The sequence below is a fragment of the Rhinatrema bivittatum genome, chromosome 19 (genome assembly GCF_901001135.1).
Source record: "Rhinatrema bivittatum chromosome 19, aRhiBiv1.1, whole genome shotgun sequence".
NCBI classification, from domain to species: Eukaryota; Metazoa; Chordata; class Amphibia; order Gymnophiona; family Rhinatrematidae; genus Rhinatrema; species Rhinatrema bivittatum.
Window position 1 is genome coordinate 32,982,686 of NC_042633.1, and position 13,360 is coordinate 32,996,045.

The following is a 13,360-nucleotide window of genomic DNA, read 5'->3' on the forward strand; positions in this document are numbered from 1 at the left end:
GGAATGGGGGTTAGAGATGGTACCATTGCGAAGGGTAATAAATTTTATAAATTGCATGTCTGAAGGACGGGTGCATTTGTCTGCCTACGTTTGTGTGTGCAGTTTTGCGTGTATTTGCATGCAAGTTACCTGTGGCAAAAGAACGATTTCATGCACGCGGGTTTCTGGGTGCCCTCAGTCTCTGATTCCCGCCATCCGCCCGGGTCATCGTCACCATGGCTTGTGTGTGTGAGAGAGAGAGGGAGGGAGAGGTCCCTCCGATGTACGACCCACCCCCCCCCCCCCCCGCCTCTGTGGTTATTCAGCAGACCCTCCATATTCTTCCAGGCCCCCAGTTCACCGATGTGGCCGGAGACCATGCTCTGCTGTGTAACTGGGGACCCATTTCAAAGGCTCCACAGACATCCACCTCCTTCCCATTTATCCCACCCTCACTAACGCCAGAAACGCGAGGCCTGGGCAGTCCAGCGTTAACTTAGAGCAAGTGAACCCCACTTTTTGGTTTTAATCCTCTTGGCTCCCTTTATTTTGCTGCTCACCTGACCAGCAATATCCGTGCGGCGCCTGCCATAGCTCCCCATCTCCCTCCCCGCCAGCCCCCTGAAAGCTCTCGCTTCTTCGCTGCTTCCCCCTTGTGGTGAGACTGTGGAAGAGCAGAGCCCGGCCAGGCCTGCTCTGCTCTCCCAGGAGGGGGGCCTGGCGTAGTTTCATTTGCCCCCCCCCTCGGACACCTCTCCTTTGGGGTACAAAAAATCCTGAAAGAGCCCAAAGGAAAATTATTGGCTCCAAATGCACATAAATGGTAAATGTTGCAAACAGCTGAACGTCAGTTGTGTCGCGTGATTAGGTGCGGACAGGGTAGGGCAGGGTCAGAAGTATCTGACCACTCACCGCATTTACAAATCAATAACTAAAACACATTAACCAATGAGCGCGCAGTCAGTAAAATTTTTTTTTTTTATTTGCGATCCTTCAGAAGACTCTCTCTTTTGTTATTCGCTTTCCACTGCAGATGGTACGGAAACGGGCTGTCACACTTCCTACTCCAACGCTTTGCCGGTTGAACTCGAAAAATGCTTGTGCTTGGTTGAAACCTGCTCCTTCTTGCCTACGAAGACCACCCATGAGAAAAGATCTGTGCTGCATCTGCCAGCCCCTCTCCTCACGTCCTCAAATCGCTTTCTCCAAGTAGCATAGGGCGGCCATCTGGTGACTCCGGAGGAGCAGAGCATGGTGTCTTCTTCTCTGCCCCTTCTCTCTCCCCCCCCCTCCCCCCCACCCCCAAAACCACTCCCCACCATACTATTTCTTTTTTCATACTCAGCGAGGAGGGGCCTGGTGTATGTTCGTTTGCCTTTCATCTTGGGTTTTTGAAGCAGAGGGACCCTTTCCATGGATTCAGGACACGTACACCACCTCTACCTTTGGTTTCTTGGCCTGCTGCAGCCGTCGTTTTTTCCGGCTCTTGGGGAAAGGGGTGATCTTGCCTTTCTCCAGGCAGGTGGCAAAGTGAGAGCGCATCAGCTGGTTATCGTAGATGCTCGTAGGGTCCCCTTCGGGAGCCAGGAACTCCACAGCATTGGCGATGGCATACAGGCCACAGTCGTCGTAGTTGGGCTGGCAGTCAGCTCTCAACAGGTGCACCTCCAGACACCCATTTTTGGCCAGCTTTCCATAGCACTGCTTCAGTTGCCTCAGGCTATCCGGGGTGAGGCCATCAGGGTCCAGGCTGTCAGCAACCTCTACACAGTCCCCCCGCCGACAGGAGGTGAACCAATGGTCACGGCCTGGATCAAAGTGAATCTGTATGCCAGGGTTCTCCACTGGTTGGTAACCATCCTCGCAGCAGGACAACAGTGTGGTCTGCAGGCCATGGGCTCCATGCTGCTTCTTTAGGAGTTTCTGGGCTGCATCGATCAGCTTGTCATCCAGCCAGTCTTGGCTGGCCAGTATCTTCTTGTGCTCCACAGTCAGGTGGAGGTCCGGCAGCCACTGACGACGGGAAGAGCGCGCTCCATGCTGCCCTGGGAGGCTCTGGAGCTTCACGGGCTCATTCTGTATGGTATCCTTCTTCCTTTTCCTAACGCGACGGTTTCGCGGGACTTCTAAAGGCACATGGTCACCTGCATTGAAGTCATCCGTGGCAGTATTCTGGGGCCCACTTTCTTCACAGAGTTCATCCGTGGCAATATTCTGGGGCCCGCTTGCTCTTTCTTCACAGTTTAGAAGGCCAATGACTTCCTTACTGACACACTGAGCCACAATCTCAGGTGGTTGGTTATCTTTGTTAAGTTCAGTTTGGGACCCAAGCTCTTCTGGACGGACATCTGGTTCCGTGTTCTCTCCATCCTGAAGAATTTTAGCTTCCTTCACATCTTCCAATGGGGCCACAGCGTCGTATTCCTGTCCAGGTTGGCCCTCCAGGGCTTGGTTTTCTTGGGAAGGGTCAGTTTGGGAGCCAGGGTCTTCTGGGGCAACGGCTGGTTCCACATTATCTCCTTCTTGAAGTTCTTTGGCTTCCTTCTCCTCTTCAAGCGTGGCTCCGGCGTCATAGTCCTCTCCAGGTTGGCCCTGCGGGGCTTGTGTTGGCCTCCACCCGCGCCAGCGGTGGAAGAAGGAGGAACTTCCACTCTGCTCTGTGACCTCTGTCGAAGGAGCTCCGCTTAGGGCATCAAGAAGACGTGTCTTCACACTAGAAAGAAGGCCTGGCAGCCAGTTGGATTGGGGCGTGTCCATGCTCTTCTAAGTTCCCTTTGTGAGTAACGATCATAGCAGCTTCAATGGGCTTTTGTACAATCACAGATTCCTTTGGAGCAATGATGCAGTCTATGTCAATCTATTATAGAAATCTGCAAGCAAATAAGACAATAAACACAGATATAATCAAATGTATCTACTCATCTTTCTGACCATCCATCATTCACATCATTCACCTCCATAAACTTCAATGGTGTCACTCTCTTAATTATCTCTTCCCCACATCATTCACCTAGATGAGCTGTCTATGGCACCAAACTCTTAATTATCTCTTCCCCACATCTTGCCGGGCATAGCACAGACCCCATGGAGAGTGACAATGGAAATTTAAGCAATGCAGTTCATCTTGTTAGGAATTATAGCTCTGAGATTCCAGATTCCATCATGCCCAATCTAGTTCCTGAGGAAGACCCAGTTGCATTCTGCATTTGTGAGCTTCAGGTTTTCATCCATGACAAAAGTAAATTCCATGGCTACTTTACCTCAGTGTAATCCTCAGTCTTCCAGGATCCTTCAGTAATCTCTCGATACCACCGGTCTATCTTCTCCATGGACAAGATCGCAACTGAGTCCTGGGGGAAAAGGCACTTGCAAAAAAAAAAAAAAAACCCTGGGTGACCAGTGATGTCACACAGGGCTACCTTGTGCAGCACACCGCGCGCATCAGCGGTGACATCACAGACAGCTGTACAGTCCCCTAGGTGTGTCCTCCCACCCCCCCCCCCACCCCATGTACAACACTAGAAGTGATTTCTGCTGTATTTGCTCTGTAGTGGGGCTGTGTATGTGCACGTGCATTTGGAACAATCTTGCACTGCTCTATAGTGGGAGTGTGTGTGTGTGAGAGAGAGAGAGGGAAGCTGTGGGAGTGTGTGTGTGAGAGGGAAGCTGTGGGAGTGTGTGTATGTGTGTGTGTGAGAGGGAAGCTGTGGGAGTGTGTGTATGTGTGTGTATGTGTGTGTGTGAGAGGGAAGCTGTGGGAGTGTGTATGTGTGAGAGAGGGAAGCTGTGGGAGTGTGTGTATGTGTGTGTGTGAGAGGGAAGCTGTGGGAGTGTGTGTGTGTGTGAGAGGGAAACTGTGGGAGTGTGTGTGAGAGAGAGGGAAGCTTGTTCTGTGTAGGTGCGCACTGGGATGGGGAGCAGCTTGCACTGCTGCTACCTGTGTTGCACATTAGACAAGTGGAAAACTCTCTCATTCTAGAACTGGAAGGCATTAGCCAGACAATAATTAACAACCAATAAACCAAACTTGAAATGTTTTAATATAATATGGTTATGGGACCAGTCCAAGCACTTAAATAAACTGCGTTGAGGATTAGAGCTGCTGCGACCATTGGGCCAATGCTTTAAAAGTCCTTTTTGAAGTGCTTTAATGTGGCAAAAGTGAATTTTTATAAAAGTGTCTGAACAATTCTTCAGGCGCTTTCTTCAAATTCTAAAATGCTTTCTTCAAACAGGTAAATTGAAGTTGCTTAACTCACACAATATTATTAGTTTTGGGGCACTTGCCAGGTTCTTATGGCCTGGATTGGCCACTGTTGGAAACATGATGCTGGGCTTGATGGACCCTTGGTCTGACCCAGTACGGCAGGGTCAGATCTTATGACAAATGATATATGACCCCCAGTAAGATCTTACAGAAGTTTAAAGGGTTTTTATCAGGATCTTTATCGGGAGAAGGGTCGGAGTCCCCGTGTAGAGGACATGGCCAACTATCTGTCAGGAGTTAATCTGCCTAGTCTGTCGCCAGTACAATGGGAGGCATTAAATAAGGAGATCACAGCTTTTGAGATAGAAGCTGCCATTAAAAAAAAAAAAAATTAAAGGTAACGAGCCCCCTGGACTGGACGGGTACACTGCCCAATTTTACAGGCAATATTCAAGTCTATTGGTGGGGCCCTTAAGGTCTATGTTTAAATGTCTAAGTGGGGATGATCATCCACCTCCCTCAATGCATTACAATTCTTTTGAAGGGGGGGGGGGGGGGGGACTGTTCTAACTGTGGACCCTATAGGCCTATTTCGTTGCTTAATTCCTTGTGAAAATACTGGCTGACATTGGCTGGGATAGGCCACTATTAATACACGGAGCTCAATCTGGGTTTGCAATGGGCAGAAGTACCTCAGATAATATTAGCAGCATCCTTAACTTAGGATGGGCCTCAGGCTCTTCTCCTTGCCATCGGGGGTGAACGGGGCTTCTATGTACAGAGCACTGGATACATTTGGGTTGGGGGAAAATTCCTATAAATGAGTCCACAAGCCCTACCATTCTCTTCAGGGCCTGTGTGAAGGTAAATGGGGATTACTCCGAGAGTTTCCTCCTCAGGGCGGGGGGGGGGGGGGGGGGGGGGGGGGGGACTAGGCCGTCGCCGCTTCTCTTTGCCTTAGAGATGGAAGTCGTCGCTGAAAAGGTCAGACTGAGGGTGGCTTTCAGGGGAATCAGAACTGGAGACGTGGATCACAAAGTTTCCCTCTTTGCAGGTGAGGTGCTGCTCACTTTGTCCCACCCTTTCATCTTTCTTCCCGACTTGGTAAGGGAGCTTGGACAACATGGGGCAGTTTCCGGCATTCAAGTAAATATGAGTAAATCAGAAATAGTTAATGTTTCCCTTGCCCCAACAATCAGGCCGATACAGTACAGTGCGCTCCGCCGCGTTTGGACGCGCTAGCTTTACCCCTTATTCAGTAAGGGGTCGAAAACGCGCGTCCAACCCCCCGGAAACTAATAGCACCCGCAACATGCAAATGCATGATGATGGCGCTATTAGGTATTCCCGCACGATACAGAAAGTAAAATGTGCAGCCAAGCCGCACATTTTACTTTCAGAAATTAGCGTCTACACAAAGGTAGGCGCTAATTTCTCTAGGCACCGGGAAAGTGCGCAGAAAAGCAGTAAAAACTGCTTTTCTGTGCACCCTCTGACTTAATATCATGGCGATATTAAGTTGGAGGTCCCGAAAGTTTAAAATAATAAAATAAAATTTAAAATCTGCCCGCAGCCCACGGGTTGAAAACCGGACACTCAATTTTGCCAGCATCCGGTTTCCGAACCCATGGATGTCAGCGGGTTTGAGAACCGACGCCGGCAAAATTGAGCGTCGGCTGTCAAACTCGCTGACAGCCGCCGCTCCTGTCAAAAAAGAGACGCTAGGGACGCACTAGTGTCCCTAGCGTCTCTTTTTACTGAGGGCCCTAATTTGAATAATTTTATTTACTGAATCGTGCGCACAGGAGAGTGGCCTGTGCGCTCGCCCGCGATTTTTACCGTATCGGCCTGCATGGTGGAAAGATTGAAAGGCAGTTTCCCTTTTTCGTTGGGCGCAAAAATTACGAATGATGTTTCCTTTTCGGCCTGGTGGAACTCCTCATCCTTAATTAGGGCGTTACTGTTGGATACGCATAAGCGGTGGGGTCAGATGGCCATTTTAAAAATGAATGTGCTGCCCCATCTAAATGATTTATCCCCATCACCTTATCCCTTGAAAGGGATCCAAGGGAAATGTATGGAATTTGTGAGTCGACAGAAAGGGCCTCACTCGTCTCGTTGTGTCTTATTTATACCTAAAGGGATGGGAGGCTTAGGGGTGCACAGGTGGAAAATTACGAGAAAGTGGTGCAAGCTAGGGCATATTTGGAAGGGTTTAACAGGGGGGGCTTTTGAAGCCGTCGCGGGCTCTGCTTTGGGTTAAGAAAGGTTCGCAGTTGAGTAAGGATGGACGTAATCCGTTTGCTCGAGAGCACCAGAGGTGTGGGCAACACTAAAAATGAAGCTGCTCTCTTGGGGGGGGGGGGGGGGGGATTTTCCAGCTCTGATGCCGCTACCACATGATGAGGATTTTCGGATGGGACTAGAGATCGCTTAGGTTTCAGAAATGGGAGGAACATGGTTTGGTTCGGCTGGGGCCAGATTCTTTCTTCACAGGGTTGGGAGTCTTTTTTTTTTTTTGCGAGCTTGAAGGAAAAGTATAATTTGGAAAGGGATGATTTCAATGCAAGACCGCAACTGTATTTCAAGTACAGCGCAGAAGAAGTGGGAGGAGAAGGGGTGTTCTACATTTGAAACATATTGTATACAAGGGCTGCCTGTTAAGGGGTTTACTTCCAAAATCTATAAGCGGTTGAATTATCTACCCGTAGATACCCTTCTTAAACAGGAGAAGACCGGGTTAAAGAATTCAGATGTTCTGATGAGGACGACATATGGAACGATATTAGGGGGCGAGTGGCGAAAACATCAATCTCGGCGCATCTGGTGAAGAATTCCCATAACAATACACTTGAGATGGTACTATACTCCAGCACGCTCGAACGCCATGTTTCCTGGACCAACAGATCACCGCTGGAGGCAGAGGGTCAACATGGCACGTGTGGTGGCTGTGTCCAGTAATTGTTCTGTACTGGGATACGATTAATAGTTTGATTTTGGACATTACAGCTTTTCAGTTGGGTAAGGACCCTCTGTCTTTTTTGATTTCGGCCTCGGTAGAGGGGGATGCCCGATTACTCGCAGCTTAACGGCAGCCAGATGCGAAGTGGCAGAAGGCCCAGGGCAAGCTCTCGGTATACCAAAGACTTTTATTTATGACAAAAGATCGTTGTTGTCATGCACCTGGGCTTTGATGTGCTTACAAATGCTAGGTTTACGTCATTAAGGCTGCGGCCATTTTCATCCACACAATAAAGGTGCATTTCTGGAACTGATAAGGAAAAGTATTATTGGGGCAATGAGGGGAGGGCGATAACGGCGAGAGGGGTGCGGCTCGCCCCAGTTAGGCAGGATGAGGCTCTAAATCGTCCTCACCTCTTCATGTGGGAGATTGTCAGCCTGGACTTTAAAATTCCTCTTCTCAAAGTCCAGAACTGTTCCAGCCTTGGCTGAAAATCAAGCTCAGGGAGAGACCTTTGCTATCAGGGGAGACGTCGCCTCCGCCACAGGAGAGGCTCCACCGCAGCACCAGAAAGCTGCCCCCCCCCCCCCCCCCCCGTGTCTCCTGTGAGGACTCAATTATTTGTGCATTCTTATATTCTGCAATTTGCTTAAAAAAAAAAAAGTTAAGCCTATATTTTTTTCCTAAAATGCAGAAAACCCTGCTCTTCACTTAAAACTCAAGGCAGCATATTCCAGGTTACTGGGCCTGGAAATGAAAGGGCTCTGCTTGTAGTTTCCCGCAGCCCATAGCCACATAAAGAAGGAAGGGCAAGGTGAATTAGACCTAAGGAGCAAAACTGACACCTTGGAAAATAAAGAGTAAACAGCATTTTAAGACATTTACATTTTATTAGATTTATAGATCGCCTAACACAAACATAGGTAAAACGTAAGTAACAATAATAAAAAACAATATAAAAGCATATTAAACATAAAATAATTATACAAAAAACTGAAATCCAACTAAGAGTTAACAATAAGCAAGTTTGAACAAAAATGTTTTTAGGAGAGTTCTAAAATGCTTAATTAAATCGGCCTGTTGTCATTTCATGAAAAATTCTCGTTACAGAGTGACTTATGAATAATGGTCAGTGATTTGAAAAGTCAGCCCTTTTTTTTTGTACTGGAAGCCAGTGCAATTCTCTTGAGTTTTGGAATAATACTGGCAGCAGCATGCCATGGGCCTGATCAACTCAGACCAAACAGGGTTAGGGGACACCTGGGAGCCTCAGAAGGACTGAACACCTTAAAGATCACAAGATCTCCTTACCTACTGTTTGCAGGGATAATGAAAAGGCCACTAACAGGTTCTTCTCTGCGACAAAAAAGAATTAAAAACCTCCCCTGCGTTGAAGGGAACCGTTAATCCTGTACCCTTTACCTTGCAGACATAAAGGCCTCTTTGCTAAATGTTTACAGCGGCCTTGTGCTGAAACCTGTCAGACAGCAGCACCCAGGCAGAAAAGAAGGGCATGGAAGCAGTACCAGGGTCCAAAAAAATAAGCAAAAGCAGGCGCTGAACTATGAGGTCAGGAATGACGACACAAGACAGCTCGTCGCAGCTGTCAGCGGTACGATTTCTCACGGACAGTATGAAAGTGAGCAAAGCTGTAAATGATCAGGACTTGCCATGTTTCACAAGGACCTAAAGGCGCGGCCCCGACTGATGTACCAGCAGTGACTCGAACCTCAGGCGCGTCCCCCTGAGATGACGTCATCAGTACCGGATATATAAGGTCTTAGAAATCGCTAACTAATCGAGTTAGCAAGGGTGACTCTACCTAAGCTACTCTGCCTCCTCGGACTTACCAGGGGTACCCGCTCCTCGCTCTCTCTTTGCTTTTCAGATCACAGTCTGGAACCGGCACTCGCTCCTCGAGGGCCCACGTTCCCTGACTTGCTACTGAATACCACTTCTGCCTGGAAGTCACTGCTGCCTACAACACCAGTGAATTACCATCTCCCTCTCAGAGCCTTCCCTGGAACCAGGTACTCGCTCCTCGAGGGCCCACGTTCCCTGACTTGCTACTGAATACCCCTTCTGCCTGGAAGTCACTGCTGCCTACAACACCAGTGAATTACCATCCTCCCTCTCAGAGCCTTCCCTGGAACCAGGTACTCGCTCCTCGAGGGCCCACGTTCCCTGACTTGCTACTGAATACCACTTCTGCCTGGAAGTCACTGCTGCCTACAACACCAGTGAATTACCATCTCCCTCTCAGAGCCTTCCCTGGAACCAGGTACTCGCTCCTCGAGGGCCCACGTTCCCTGACTTGCTACTGAATACCACTTCTGTCTGGAAGTCACTGCTGCCTACAACACCAGTGAGTTACCATCTCTCTCTCAGAGCCTTCCCTGGAACCAGGTACTCTCTCCTCGAGGGCCTAATTCACTTCCAGCTCCTGGGCTGCTTCTAAGAGACTATTGTGTGAGTGTTACCATCAAGGGTCTGTTCCTGAGCTCTGCACCCCCTGCCTACTCACTATATTCAGTTTCTCTACAGCTCAGTTATGCAGGGATCGCTGTTCCAGTACCTGAGGGACCTCAGCCCAGCCGGGCGCTTCCAGCTCACTACTGCCTCCTCTGGTGGTTCCATATACTGTTTAATAAAAGAACTAGTCTGTGTCTGTCTCCATACTCTGAGCCTGACCTGTGGTCCCTCTCGGGATCTTCCCCCGGGGGCTTGGTCATCTGCCACCGGCCCAAGGATCCACCCACAAACACCAACATTAAATCAAAATGTGCTAGCAATTCCAACGATTAAGATGTTAACGTTTAAATTTTCCGATTCGATGTTGCGCGATGGTTTGATCGATGATCTAAAACAGTTTAGGAGGTCGCTGAACGTTTTAGACAGGCTTTTGATACACTATGATCTGATACGTCATGATGTGATATTACGATTTATGAGGTAGTGCTATTTTTATTATACTGTGATAAATGTATTATCAATTTTAATTTTAAATGGACTAATTTATTGTTTTTATGTTAATGTTGTAATCCGTTTAGCACATAATTTTGATATAAATGGAATATAAAATATTTTTAAATAAAAAGCAAATCAAACAAACACATCAAACAATAAATATGTTAAAATACAAACAGCAACAGACATCTTACAATGTACCAAAGGCTTCCTGAAATAAGAGTTCTTTCAGCTGCTTACAAAACTGCTTAATTTCGCTAATTACCGTAACTTGTTCTCCTTGTCCGACTATTGCAATCAACCATGTAGTGTTGTTTTTAGCAATTCTTATAAGCTCATAATAAATCCACTACTACTTTCACCTGGCACCAAGGTGATTTTAACTCAATGTGTGTGTGAATATGAGAAAGGAGTATTAACATAGCAGAGTTGCTTACCTGTAACAGGTATTCTCCGAGGATAGCAGGATGTCGGTCCTCACCAGGGTTGACATCATCGGACAAAGCTCGGCCCGGAACTTTTATCCTAAAGATTCTAGGACTTTCAGACATGCCCTACTGAACTCCCCTGAGGAAAGGCTAAAGGAGTTAGGGCTGTTCGGCTTGGAGAAGAGACGACTGAAGGGGGGATATGATAGAGATCATGAAAGGACTTGAAAAAGTTAATGTAAATCGGTTATTTACCCTCTCAGATAATAGAAGGACTAGGTGGCAATCCATGAAGTTAGCACGTAGCACATTTAAAACGAATTGAAGAAACTTCTTTTTCACTCAGCCAATAGCTAACCTCTGGAATTCATTGCCAGAGGATGTGATTACGGCAGTTAGTGTAACTGGGTTTAAAAAAGGTTTGGATAAGCTCCTAGAGGAAAAATCCAAAAACTGCTATTAATTAACAAGCAATAGTAGCTTGAAATCTATTTAATGTTTGGGGACTTGCTAGGTACTTGTATCCTGGCTTGGCCACTGTTGGAAACAGGATGCTGGGCTTGCTGGACCCTTGGTCTGACCAGGTATGGCATGTTCTTATGTTCTTATGAGAATGAGCTCTTCCCCCCTCGATCCCTTCACTGTCCAAGCCTCCATCGATGCTGATCGATCGGTGAAACGACATGGAATTCCTGCCCAGGCAGAACCCGGGCAAGTCCCCAGGCTCAGTGGCCTCCACGGATCACCTACGGACTGCATTCTGTCAGTCCTGTCAGCACCACATAAAGGTACAAAAACAGGCAGAGCAAGGAGAGGACCCAGAAACTAAACGCTAGATGCAGTATTTATTTATTAAGTAATAGAATTAGATTCTGCCATGCATGCAGGCAGAAAGTTGAAAGGAAGAGAAAAAAAAAAAATGAAAATAAATAAATAAATAAATAAAAAACCAAAATAAAAACTACTGTAAGGAAAACAAACCAGAAAAAGAGCTGCAGATCCAGGAAAAAAAGAATCACAACAAAAACTGTGAGGAGAGAGCAAAGCCGAATATCGTGCCCGACCGCACGGCTCTGCGGGGGGGCGGGTGGGGTGATGACCACAGCTGCACGCGCTCCGCAGGGCCATGTCTGACAAGCTCTAGAATCTTTGAGGTCAAAGTTCCGTGCCGGGCTCCGTCTGATGATGTCACCCACGGGCGCCGTCCTGCTCGTCCTCGGAGGGAAAAAAAAGGCCCCTATCAGTCCCACGCACAAGAGGAGTTAGGAGGTGATCCTGGTCCCTCCGCCCGCAACCTGGATCATGGGTGTTAGGCAGCCCTGGGTGAGCCTTCCAGTCTCGTGCCCGGCTCCCCTTTACACGCCTGTCCGTGAGCAAGAGCTCTGGCACAGCAGCCACCTCTCTCACCTCTGCCAAGTCCTGCCTTTCTTTTCCCGTCCACGGGGTCCAGCATCTCCCCCCCTCCCCCCACCAGAATCCTCTCTCTCTCTCTCTCCACCCCACCCTCACCTTCCTCTCCTTCTCCACCCCGTACATCTACTTAGCATCTCTTCCCCTCTCTCTTGTGGTGCCGTGCCTGAACAGCGGGCACGTGGCACCTGGAGGTTTCTCGTCCACCGAACGGAAGGAGCGCCCCCTGCTTCCCTCACCCACCACCCTTTCCTCCCTTTCACCCTCTATCCTGGCTTCCTTACTCGCCTCACCATCTCTTCATCCCTTCTACCCTCCTTGCCCCGCTGTCTCTCCTGCTTCCCCAACCTTCACCCTCTCCTCCCCCCATCAGTTTCTCATCCTTCCCAAATCCTTTCTCCACCCCTCCATCCCAGATCTGCTCTCCTCACCCTTCTCTGCATCCACCCGTCCCCCCCCCCCCAATCTCTGCATCTTTCTCTGCCCTTAATCCCCAGTCCTCGCCTTCTCCCCCAAACCTCACTCCCTTTCTAAGTCTGCAGTCTTCTCTCTCTCCCCACCCCCACCCCCCCTCAAAATCCCCAGCCTTCCCTCCTGTTGCTGCCTGGGGGTCAGAGAGTGAATTAAGGCCCTGGGCATCAGAGAATGCCGGCATGGTCTGAAAAGCCGCCAGTCAGGGGGGAGAGAGAGAGGATTAGTGTGTGTGTGGGGGGGGGGGGGGGGGAGGTCCCGATTACAGACCCTTTCCCCTCTAGCGGCTGCCATGTTTCGCTGCTCACATGGGATTTCTGCTTTGCCCCGGTTTCACCACGCTTCACTGTGACGGCCCTTCTCCCAGGTCAGTGTCCATTAGAGCACCTTGGGACATACTGGGACTTCTTCATGACCGTGCTGACCCCTGTACTTTTCTAATATTTACAGAGAGTGATTTGGCATGGTGCTGGAAGCAATGAGTGAGGTGATCAAATCTGCAGATGACAAAGCTATGGGAAGCTGTTTTGAAGCACGAGCTTGCTGCGAGGAACTGCAGGAGGACTTTTCAAGACTCGAAGCCTGGGGCCCCCGAATGGCAAATTAAATTTAAGGCAGACCACGGGCACAGGGTGGACCTCTAAAGCTGGGGCGGCCACAGGATGGACACACTAGTCCCTCCGGCACCTCCTGCCTCTGCCAAAACAAGCCCGACTTGTGTTTCCCTCCGCAACTGCACACCCCGCAACACACCCCAGATCTCCTCCCGACACAACGGCAGCAACTTAAGCCACATGGATTCCCCTCCACACTCCTGACTGCCCCCCCCCCCCCCCATGACACAAAACCACTGCCCAGGACTTAAATTTTTTTCAGATATTTCCCAGGCAGACGAGGCCCGCACAAAATAAAACAGGCGCGAGCGTGCTGCAAGAA